Here is a 12,569-nt window from a genome sequence, read left to right on the forward strand (position 1 = left end):
CATATATATAGTGGTTTGTCACATATAAATAAGCCGACCTATGATCTTGAATTGATGTGTCTCCAAATAGGTGATCTGACATGAGTTTATAATTCTTCTTAAATCCGGCATGAAGAGGAGGACTAGTGCTTTGTCATTGGAGGGCTTCTAGACACTTTTATATACTCATATTCATTTGTCATATCCCCAAGAAGGGTTCTTCACAATTACATGTCATTATGAAGAACGAACATAGTTACACTTTTAAACACTCCCTCTTAACTAGTGAGGTATTCATAATGGTACTTGGTCATTCTCAATTTGAATAATTTCTCATAAGAAGAGTCAAATTGGTAACCCATATGTATAACATCATATCAACCAGCATTGTCACATAGAAATGCCTTGACTAAAAACTTTATCCACATGATCAGAGCACAATGCTGGTGAGACCACTGATTCATAGACACCATAATCATTATCTTTCAAGGTACATACTCCACCCAGGTGTTCACCGAGTATGACCTTCTTTGGACTATTCTTATATTGGATAGTTAGTCCTCAAATAATATTGGTCCATGATTACTCTTATCTTGGATGTGTTATCTCATCCTCAAAGAGTATTAGATGTCAGATGATTACCTAATCCTCCATTCCATCTTCCCAGGTGAAGACTGGAATGATGTGTCTATCTCCCCCTCTCAATTAGGGAGGAAATATCAATTCCAATAAAGGAATGTACTCATTCCTAAGCTCCCTCTTGGCTTAGGAATTTCCAAGTTCCTTCCAAGTGAGAAACTTATTTTCAGGCTCCCTCTTAATTAGGGACCTACAAAAGCTCCTTAGCTTCGTTTGAGGAAGAAGTGCAACAACTCGTTTGGGTTTATGCCATGGTGGAGGAGTATGACTCCATAGTTCGTTACAGTATTTGGGACGTGGTCCCGATATTGGAGGACAAGTCAATGCTGAGCTCCCGATGGCTTTACACAGTAAAGCAAGCTACAGATGGTAGTGTGGAGAAGCATAAGGTGAGATTTGTGACCCTGACTTTTCACAGGTAGAGGGGATTGACTATGATGAGACCTTTGATGCTGCTACAAGCTACTCATCAATTAGATCTATATTGGCACTATCAACACATATGGGTTGGAAGATACATCATATGGATGTAAATACATCCTTCCTTAATGACATGATTGACGAAGGGGTGAACATAGAGCAGCCTGAAGGTTTTGATACCTTCGACCATGAGTCACATGTTTTTTGGCTCAAGAGAGCGTTCCATGGGCTGAAGCAAGCACCCCATGCTTGGTACACTAGGATAGATAGATACTTCATCGGGTTGGGCTTCACGAAGAGTGAAGCAGATGAAAACATGTACCATAGCGTGGTGGAAGGTAAACTATTGATCATTGTACTTTATGTTGATGATATCATACTGACAGGTCATGATCAGTTGATCAAGTCTTGCAAGGAGTACCTTGCAAGAGACTTTGAGATGAAGGACATGGGGCTGATGCATTACTTTCTGGGCATGGAGGTATGGCAAGGTGATGGGGATTGTTTTGTGTCTCAGGGAAAGTATGCCAACAAGATACTAAAGAGATTTCGCATGGACAACAACAAACCCATGGAGACTCCTCTAGTAGCAAACTGTAGGAAAGAGGATGTTACTTCAGGGGAAGTAGTGTAAGCTACTATTTATAGGCAGCTTGTGGGTTCACTCATGTACTTGGTGAACACATGACCGGATATGTTCTATGCAGTTAACCAGCTTAGTCAAGTGATGGTTAGGTCTAACAAGCTGTATTGGAAGGTGGCAAAGCATGTGTTGAGATACATTAGGGGAACTTCTTAGTATGGATTGTGGTACAAATAGACAGAGGGAGTGAAGCTTCAAGGCTTCACCAATGCAGATTGGGTAGGGAGTCCATCCAATAGGAAGAGCACATCAGGAGGGATTTTCAGTATTGGTCAGCGACAATTTCTTGGTACACCAGGAAACAAAGATCGGTTGCACTCAGTTCGACAGAGGTAGAGTACATGGTTGCGAGTCAAGCAGCATGTGAGGCCATCTGGATGAGGAATATCCTGTTTGTTTTGTTTGGTCAGCAGATGGATCCAACTGTGATTTACTACGATAATTAGAGTTGTATCAATCTCTTTGAAAATATAGTTTTTTATGATCGGTCCTGTTATCACTCAGGTTGTCCTTTAGCTCTGGAAAAGGATACGGCCGAGATAACCACAGACCAACTTTGGATTGCAGGTTCTAGCCCACCTGCAATCAGAGAGGGCTCTCTCTTTCAGATTTAGCTATATTTTAAAGGATTTTAGGCTAGGTATTGAGTTCAGAGGGTTTTTGTTTTGTTTTGGTGGGAAAATTGATGTTTCAGGTAGAGAGGCAGAGCACAGTCTGAGTGTTTCAAACCATTGGGTGTGGAGTCGAGGAGGAGGACTGCTGGTGTGTTTTATTGGTCACCATAGGGAAAATGGAGCAAGGTAGCTGCGCACGAAACAATGTTTTAGGTTTAAATGATGGAAAGAATGCTAAGTAATGAGAGGCAGTTAAGAATCTCTCAATCAGCTTAACAGATAGAGGCAATAGAGCTCTACCTAGGGGCAGTGAAGAATCCCTAGATAATTGGCAAACACAGGTGAATTGGGGTAAATATGAGCCAGGATGAATTCATATTCATAACCAATTCATTCAGAGGAAAACATAAAAAAACAACAGAAATTGAGCATAGAGTGTATTTAAACAAATTCTAAGCTATTCTTTCTTTCTGCTATCTAGATAGTGGTAAATAATAAAACAGAGGTAAGATACACTTATTGTTTCGGGCTGCAGCACAAGAATTCCATCTTCATATCATCAAAACATTCATTTACAACAGGCAGTTTGCTATCCAAGCTTTTAGCAATCTTTGGTTATAGAAAAACTCAGGTATACAATGCGAGTCTCTAGTGAAAATTCTTAATTGACCAACCCTTGAAACAATGTAGAGAGCGGTTTACATAGGGAAAAACTCTCTACAACTGCTTTTATTACAACTTGACCTAATTAGGTCTAAAAGAATGATTAATTTTACCTAATCCTATCTGCAATAAATACATAAAAAATATCTTTGGCTGCGCTGAGGACTACCATATCTGATGAAGTGAATGTGCTTGTCCTCGATGGCTTGGTGCAGTGTTTTCTGAAATAAATGTGTATGGGTTTCTGCTTCTTTGCTTTCTATTTGAATTTAAAGCTTTAACTGTGATTTGAGGGCAAGGATGGGCTTACGCCTCTTGATTTGACTTTCTGGGGGGCTCATCAATGTACAGGTGCTTCGAGCCACTAAAAAATCTTCGGCTGATACTCTTTGGCTCTTGTTATTCCTCTGATACTCTTTGACAATAAATTGGGATGCTGTTCTGATGTGCTATGTGTTAAATCATCATTTAATAGCCGCTGTTCGGCTCTGTCTTCCTTAAAACTGTCTTCGGCTCCTTCCTGGATGCTTCGTGAAGGAAAACGGGTCACTCGGCGCCTTTCGGGCTTGCTGGGGGCTGCGTAATGAAAATATTCCCTAAAGATTCCCCACTTCGGCCTATTTTATCCAGCGATTCACGCATCAAAAACTGCCTCAGAAACTGATTCCAGGGCTTTGAAGTGTGATTTTCGCCCTTTGCGCCAAAAACTGATGATGACGTCAGCAGGCGGGACCTTGTACGGCGAGTGACGTCAGCAATGACGTGGTGGGATGACGTCAACATGATGATGTCATCAAGTACGGAGGTGACGTGGCAGGAGGCGACAGGCAGATGATGTGTCATGGTGACTGGGCAGGGGGGTGACGCAAGCGGGTGACGTCACTGGGCAGGAGGCGGTTTCCGGTTTTGGGGCGCACCGCCTTTAGGCATGAGTGGTTTTGTCAGAGGGGGCTCCGCCATAGCCCAGGAGGTGACGCATGGCGGGAGTACGGTGGCAATACCGGCCATCTCCCGGACGCTAACCTTCGGGTGCGTCGGGGGACAGGAAGGCCCGCCCACCGTAGATCTGTGGGGTGGGTGATCCAACAGTTGGTGACAAGGACGAGGCGGGGGCGAGATAAAGGACAGGAATATTAAGGGAATATTCCAATTTTAATATGGCGCGGCGGGGGTGTAAAACTATGGTTTGTGTGGGTTATGGGGTTATAAACGATTTATGTACAAAAACTTAGGATAAGGGTGGAAATGTGGGTTTTTTGAGGGTTTTTAAGGCTAGGGAAGAGGTTGTTAGCATGACCAGGTGTCATCTAACTCCTGCTATGACACGGATGGGCTAAAAACAACCCCTGATGGACCATTTTTTACCTGACTTAGAAGAAATATGTCTATATTGCCAGGGAGGGCATAGTTACATAGGGGAGCTTTATATACATAATTTTAGTAGGGGAAGGGGAAAACTAATAGGGAGTTATATAGTAGAGTTAGTGGTTAATATGGTGATGATAAGCAGGCGCTAAGGTAAGAGACCTTAGGCTAATTTTGGGGAAAAGAATTTGGAAAGAAATGAAATCCTTGAGCGAAGCAGATCTCCACTAAGGCAAATGACATGGAAAATGATGAACTAAGAGGAACCAAGCAGATCTTGACCTCTTTGGGGAAATTAGTAAGTGACTTGGGGAATTTAGAAGAAGGGGAATTTAGTGATGTCCAGCTTGAGCTCCTCCAGATAAAAACTGTCTGCAACTGTGATCTGAAAAGATAAAACACTTTGTAACACAAAATTGATCATAAATCATCATTCTGCAACCTCACAGCTACCTACCCAGCCTACTCACCTAACATTTTTTTCTTCTTTTTGGTTTGGGTGCACTTGGACTTGTAGACCCAGCTTTACAATTTTTCTTTTGAATGTCTTCCTATCTAAATCTACACTTATTTCTGCCAGGGCCGAGATTAAGCAGTTGGGTCCCTTTGATTCTCTACCTATCTACAAATCTGCCAAGATTAAACTTTTTGGACAGATATCATTCTCTACATTCTAAAACAGGAAATTGAAACCTAGGGAGACCAAGATTAGACTGTTTGGACCTCCCTTAAATGAAAACTCTTCAAAACTGGAACAACTCATCAAAATTGGAATACAGTAGTGCCTTTGAACTAGCACACTTCATGGCTTTTTTCTTTGGTCTCTTCTGGAAATATGGAACACTGCAGCTTGCAAAGTATGACATATTTGGCATGTAAAAATGTCATTCATGAAAGATGAAACCCTGTTGCAACAGGAGGCTAACAGTGGCTCCACTTGGGGATGGATTTTCCTTGTGAAAAGCCAAGAACAACAGGTCAGACTGCCTTGATCTTCTATTTGTTGCTATAGACCTGAAACACTTCTTTGTTCTAGCTGCTAAAAATATGAATTTTGTGAAATCTGAACAACCTCCTCCTCAACTGAGTTACTGTGAACTATATAGCATCGCCTGCTTTCTTTTGCGTGCTTGATGATTATGTACAATGATTTGACTATAAACAGTTCTTTTTCTACCATGAATTGCTTGTAATGTGATAGTTTTTCCTCTTGCTGTTTTGTTTGAAACTGGTGTAGAGATAGAGCTTTAAAAACTAGACTTCTTGCATCGGCTGTGCCTTCACAAATTTAATGCTGCTTCTTAAACAATCGGCCTGCTTATAAAAATAAAAAACTGAGTGCTGATATATACAAATAAGACTGTACAAAGATGTATACAAAACTGCATTGTGTCCCTTAAAAGGGGTCATGGTAATGTTTCAGCATACGGCCGTTGACAGGGCCTTCTTCAGCAGAACTATCCTCTACAGATTTGAGAAAGTATGTGTTATTTCCTTGAACAACAGAAACAACAAATGGACCTCTCCATAAAAAATCAAACTTTGCATGTTTTCCCTTGTCTTCTCTTCTTGAGTCCCACCTCAGAACTTTGTCACCAACATTGAAATCCTCAGCCTTAGCTCTCTTGTCAAACATCTTTTTAAGCTTTTCTTGCAAAATTTGAGCTCTGTCATAAACTTGTTCTCTGGTTTGCTGAAGATGAATGGTCTGATTGATTCTTCTTTGAATGTCATTTGGTTCAACCTGAATCTCTTGTAATATCTTGATAGTAGGAATGCCCAGGGATGAAGGAAATCTGGCCTCCATGCCATATACTAGCTCATAAGGACTCATCCCAATGGATCTCTTGCTCGAGAGTCTGTCTGCCCATAGGGCATTTACCAGCTTTTTGTGCCAGTTCTTCTTGTTTTCTTCCAGCACTTTCTTTATGATGTTGATGAGGCTTTTGTTAGATGATTCGGCCAAGCCATTACCTTGAGGGTAATAGGCTGTGGAGTGGCCCAAAGTAATATGAAATTTGTGGCAGAAATTGATCATCTTTTTGGACTTAAAGGCAACGGCATTGTCAGTGATGATTTTCTCAGGGCAGCCAAATCTACAAAGGATATTGCACTCAAGGAATTGGATAATGATGGTATCATTAGCTTGCCTACAGGGAAAGGCTTCAACCCACTTGGTGAAATAGTCAGTGGCTGTTAGGATCCATTTGTGCTGGCCTGAGGAAGAGGGATGGATTTCTCCAATGAAGTCAAGACCCCATTGTTGAAAAGGTTGTTCGGTTGAGATGGGTTTCAGGGGCAGGGGTAACAGCTTTCTCTTGCCCTCAAATATTTGGCATTTGTGACATGACATGGCAAACTTCCTTACATCTGCAAAAAGAGAGGGCCAATAGAAACTAGCCCTTAAAATTTTATCAGCGGTGGACTTCCAGTATAGATGTCCTCCACAGTCACCTGCATGGAATTCTTTCATGACATTGTTAGTTTCATTCATGGTTAAAGAATTAATAAATATACGTTCATGATTTCTCCAAAATAATGCACCATCTATAACACAAAAATTTAAAGCCTTCATTTTCAAAAATCTTTTCTTGGTCCTGGACAATCTTAGGGGAGCACACAGGTTTAACAATACAAAGCAAATATCAGTGTACCAAGGGCATTGCAGAAATATTTCATTGATCTGTGGAGTTGCCAGCTCCAATTCCTTGTCCAGTTGGTTAATGTCTAAGGCTTGAAAATTTGTTTCGGACATCAGTTTGGCTAAACCTTGTCCCTTTATTAACTTAGTTGGTTTTATTTCTATGTCATATTCAAGGATGCTTGCAATCCACTTGCCTCTTTTGCCTTCTAATCCTTCTTGGGTCAATATGTCTTTTATCACAGCATATGGCACATAGGAAATCACGTGTGAATACATAATGTACACTCTAAAATCCTTGATGGCCTTAACAAGTGCGTAGGCCCGTTTTTCCATGATTGGGTACTTCAAAGGGGCATCTCTTAAGGCTTGGCTGAAAAAGCAATTGGTTTTTCAGCTCCGTGTTCGTCCTTTTGCAAAAGGACAACGACTATTGTGTGATCAGATGCAAACGAAAATATGATAAAATCTTTCTCAAATTGCGGGCTGGTGAGTACAGGGGTTTGGGTTAATGCAGCTTTGACACTTTCAAATGCTTGCTTGGTTTCCAGGGACCATCTTACCTTGGCATCCTTTTTTAACATGTTGCTTAACAGTCTTATTAATTCAGCTAGATTTGGGATAAATCTTCTTAGGAAGTTGATTTTCCCAAGGAATGCTTGTAGCTCTTTTATGTTCCTTGGATATGGGATTTGGAGGATGGCTTGGATTCTTTCAGGGTCAATTCTAATCCCATCCTTTGATATAATGTGGCCAAGTAACTTGCCTTCTTCTAGGCCAAATAGGGACTTCTTGGGATTCAAGGAAATGCCATATTTCCTACATGTCATGAATATTTGCCTAAGGTGCTTGAGGTGTTCTTCATCGGATTTGGAAAATGGGGTCAAGTCATCAAGATAAACAACTAGGAAGTCATGTATTTCTTTGGCAAATGCAATATCCATTGCTCGTTGAAAAGTTGCACCAGCGTTTTTAAGACCGAATGGCATCTTGACATACTTAAATGTTCCCCACGGTGTGGTAAAAGCAGTTTTGTCCTGGTCGTCCGGGTGAACAAATATTTGGTTGAAACCTGAAAAACCATCTAGCAAAGAGATTCTAGATGAACCCACTATTCTTTGTAGGATGTGGTCCATTTTAGGCAAAGGGTAGTGGTCTTTTAAGGAAACTTGGTTTAAATTTCTAAGATCTACACAAAGTCTGATTTCACCTGTATTTTCTCTCGTAGGAACAAGATTGGATACCCATTCAGAAAATCTAATGGGTGCTATGATGCCTGCTTCAAACATCCTCTTTACTTCCTTCTCAATTGGGGGAAGAAGCATAGGGTTGATTCTTCTAAGTTTCTACTTGAAGGGTTTCTGGTTAGGTTTTAAGGGGATTGTGTGTTGGATCACCGAGGTGTCATAGGATTTCAAATCCTCATAGCTCCAAGCAAATACATCTTGGAACTCTTTGAACAAGTCAATGTATTTGGGATTTTGATCGGGTGGCAAATTTTTGGACAGTTTGATCATTTTTGGATTCTCTTTTGTTCCAATGTTGTGTTCTTCTATGTCAGTGTTTATGGGTTGCAATTTAGGCTTTCTAGGAACGTCATTGGCGTCAAACATGTCTTCTAATGGGGTTAGGCCAGTAGGCAGAAAGTTATCCTTTAAGTCAATGATCTCTGCCTCTGCTTTGGCAATTTTTTCCAAGTGCATTTGTTTCAGCTGTTCTATATTTTCTTTGTCAAAAATAGTTGGTTTCAGGATCTGTTTGGCTGTTGCAGCTGTTACATCTTGCTGATTTTCATTTGTTTGCTGTTGGGAGTCATTCATAGCGTCCATGTCAATGTTGATACTTGAAAATTCATGCTCAAGGGTAAGAAAATTATTAATCTGGGCATCATTTTCGAACACTTTCCAATCTATGATGTTAATTGGGACAGCGGGCCTATGTTTTATTTCAGCTGTGAAGTGATGTTTTGGGTCAAGAGGAAGCTTGCATGTGCTAGTAAAGGTGGCTAGGCTGTGTGCATGAATATTGTGATTTCTGGAAATCTTGTCAAGCTTGAATTCAGTGAATGCCTTGAGTATATTAGTGGCAGCAGTCCCATAGGCTCTCATTCTGTTGTCATTGGTAACAAAATTTCCTTTCATTTGCTGTATGATTAAGTCAAAGTCTCCTAAAATAGACACCTTTACAGCTCCTAGAGCTTTGAGCAGTTTAAGGCCTAGCAGCAGAGCCTCATACTCTGCCATGTTATTTGTGCATTTAAAATTCAGTCTGTAGGCATGGCCTTGTGCATGGTTGTTATATGTGTTGTGAATCCAGACACCTGCCCCTGCTCCTAATTTGTTAACAGAGCCATCAAACTCTAAATACCATGTGATTTCTTGCTTGTAGTTTGTACTAAGAGTTTCAGCTAAGTTAGGATTGGGCAGATTTGCAATTTCTGTTTGAGGAAGTTTTTCTAACATGCTGGTTGTGTTAACTGTTGTGACAGTTTCACTAGTGTGTGCAACTGATTCTTCATTGAGGTGCTCTTGTTGTTCTAGAGCCAACGTCTCATTCTCGGTTGGAGGATTTGTGTCGTCATTAAACAAAATAAAGGAATCCATATCAGAATGGATTGAGTAAATGGGAAAATTTTCTGGCTTGCTCTCACTACTTAGCACATATTTCATCAGCGTTTCTCTGTACAATCTCTTTGGTTGCCCAAAGACTGAAATGGTAGCGTAGGAAAGTTCTAATTGAAGGGATCCTTGGAGCTTTGCTCCCCATGATCTTGATAGGAGCATACCGTATTTTGGTGGAATGTTGGCAACCACTACATCCATGAGGATGGTCTTATTTGGATATTGAACTAAGGAGACACACAAGTCTTTGATGAGGCCTAGACATTTCACTTGACTTGAGTCAAATGAGTATAAATCTTTGTAGGGTCTTGTAACATCAAGATTCAGTTTTTCCATAACTGCTTTGGGCATTAGATTGTGCGATGCCCCTGAGTTAAACATAGCATTGTGCATAACTTTGTCATGTATATGCAAACTGACATAAAAGGGTGGGACAGGTCCATGTGTTGACTTTCCATTGACTTCTGGGCCAAACAGCAGTTCAGGGGAATCATCCAAAACATTTACATCGTCCTTGTTTTCTGGAATGTGAAGTGATATTTGAATTTTTTGCCTATATACATCGTGTTTGGCAAGTTCTGAGAGGGGAATGGATATTTTCAACTTAGCTATTTCTGCCTCTAAATTAAATGGCTTTTCCAATGGAGTCTTGTTGTTGATAAAGGTAGTTTTTTCCTTTTCATTTAAATTATCCGCAATTTGCTCTTGTTTATCAACGTTATGAGGACTGATAGCTTGCGGTTTTTTAGTTTCAGGAAAGTTTTTTGGAACACTGTTTGAGCTTTCTTTCGAGGGAGAAGGTGGCAAAGGCTGATCTTTGGAAGGCTATATTTCTGTTATGTCTTCTACAGTCACTTGATGCGGGTTTGGAACATTTGTATCAGCTGGTTCTGTTAAGACAGCCTTGCCTTTAGTCTTGTTGGGCAGTTTGCCATCCTTTGTTTTACTAGGTTCCGAAATGTCAATGGTCCTAGTTCTCAGCTTATATTGTTTGTGTACTTCATACACAGCAGTATCATATCCTTGTTTAAAATCAAAAGACTCACCAGATTTAGTTTGAAATTGATTGTAATCGAGTTCATTTTGGTCTTCTTGGGACAGGACAGTTTGGTGCTCACCCTTTAGATCCATCAGGTTCATGTGAGTGTCCTCTATGGGTTCACTAGAAGTAGATCCTTCAACATAGTTATCTTGAAAAGGGGGTCTTATGTCATGGTCTTGGTTAGACCTACCAGCATTTGTATTCTGCGTTTTCCTAAAATTTGGATTCCTTATGGTATTGGACTATTGCCCTTCCCATGATGCTTTTCTCTCAACATTTTCTACTCTTTCTCCTAGCCTTTGCAGGCCATTGATAATGGCATCAAGCTTTTGATCAAAGGCTGAGGGTTCTTCCTTAAAGGTGGTTCTTCTTTCCATTCTAGCTCTGTTTCTCTTGGCAGTTAAGTTGGCCTCAACACTGACAACAACGTTTTGCATGTCTGCAAGGGTTTGAGGAGCTCTTTCTTTTAACTGGTATGCCATATCAGGGTCAAAACCATCCAGAAATTTGTACAAGGCCAGATCAGGTGGAGGCCTTAGGTTCTGTGGTATTGCATTGTAAACATTATTGAATCTTGCACAATACTCCAAAACAGTCTCTTGAGGACCTCGTTTAATTGTATCATATTCAGCTAGTATGTGTAAGGGGTCTTTCTTTTTCTCCCATCTGTTAGTAAAGGATTGGTAAAGCTCATCTGGGGTGGTTATTGAATTTGCAGCAAGTGATCTGAACCAGGTTCTTACATCACCTGTTAAGCTCTGAACAAAAATTCTCATTCTCACGCTATCATCATCTGTTTTGTAGTTTTCAAAATAGTCTTGCATCTTTTTGGTATGCTGAATGGCAGTGAAAGGACCAGTACTATCAAAATATGTGATTTTAGATTGGTACTCTTGAGGTAAAGCCCCAACATTAGCAGGTAATTGCAGGGGTGCATATCTATTAGCCATATTGGCAGGGATAAGTGGAACAACGGGGATAAATGGAACAACTGGGATAACAGGGATAACTGGAACGGTGGAAACAATAGTAGTGGTAGTATGTGCAGTGAATGAAGCTGTGGAAGGAGGAGTTCGAGGTGTGCATGATGAACTAGGGGAAACAGGGGCCGAATAAAACAAAACCTTGACAAGAGTCAGAATACAGCTAGGGTAAGCTGTTTCAGGGCTCAAATCAACAAAATTTTCCTGTCTTTCTTGCTTCTTAAGGATCTTCGGGATTATGTTAGGGTTCTCAAAAACAGCTGGTGGATTTGGGTCTGGATTTGACCTCGTGTGTCACGAATTTTTCTTAGGAGCCAGCTTCTGAACTAGTTTTTTGGTATTTCTCTGGGAATGTTTTTGTAATTACCAAGGAACTAATCAAAATTTGGGGCAGCTATTTGCAACTTAAAACTGGCATGAAGATTGACTGAAGCAGCTTTTATTTATTTTTGTCAATGCAAAGCAAAGAACAGTTTCAAAGGCTTCCTGGCTGACATTCAGGCTTCATCTGTAGTTTTAAGAGATAAACAGCAATTGGGAAGATTGATTTATGGTCTCAACGGAGCTTTCTTACCTTCTTTGTGAAACTTTGAGAAATTATCTGAAGAAAGTCCCTAGTGGAGTCGCCATTATGTTATCACTCAGGTTGTCCTTAAGCTCCATAAAAGGATACGGCCGAGGTAACCACAGACCAACTTTGGATTGCAGGTTCTAGCCCACCTGCAATCAGAGAGGGCTCTCTCTTTCAGATTTAGCTATATTTTAAAGGATTTTAGGCTAGGTATTGAGTTCAGAGGGTTTTTGTTTTGTTTTGGTGGGAAAATTGATGTTTTAGGTAGAGAGGCAGAGCACAGTCTGAGTGTTTCAAACCATTGGGCATGGAGTCAAGGAGGAGGACTGCTAGTGTGTTTTCTTGGTCACCATAGGGAAAATAGAGCAAGGTAGCTGCGCACGAAACA

This window comes from Pinus tabuliformis, chromosome 1_1 (genome assembly GCF_031772625.1).
Source record: "Pinus tabuliformis cultivar Carrire ecotype Pingquan chromosome 1_1, CPIR1, whole genome shotgun sequence".
In the NCBI taxonomy this organism is placed as follows: Eukaryota; Viridiplantae; Streptophyta; class Pinopsida; order Pinales; family Pinaceae; genus Pinus; species Pinus tabuliformis.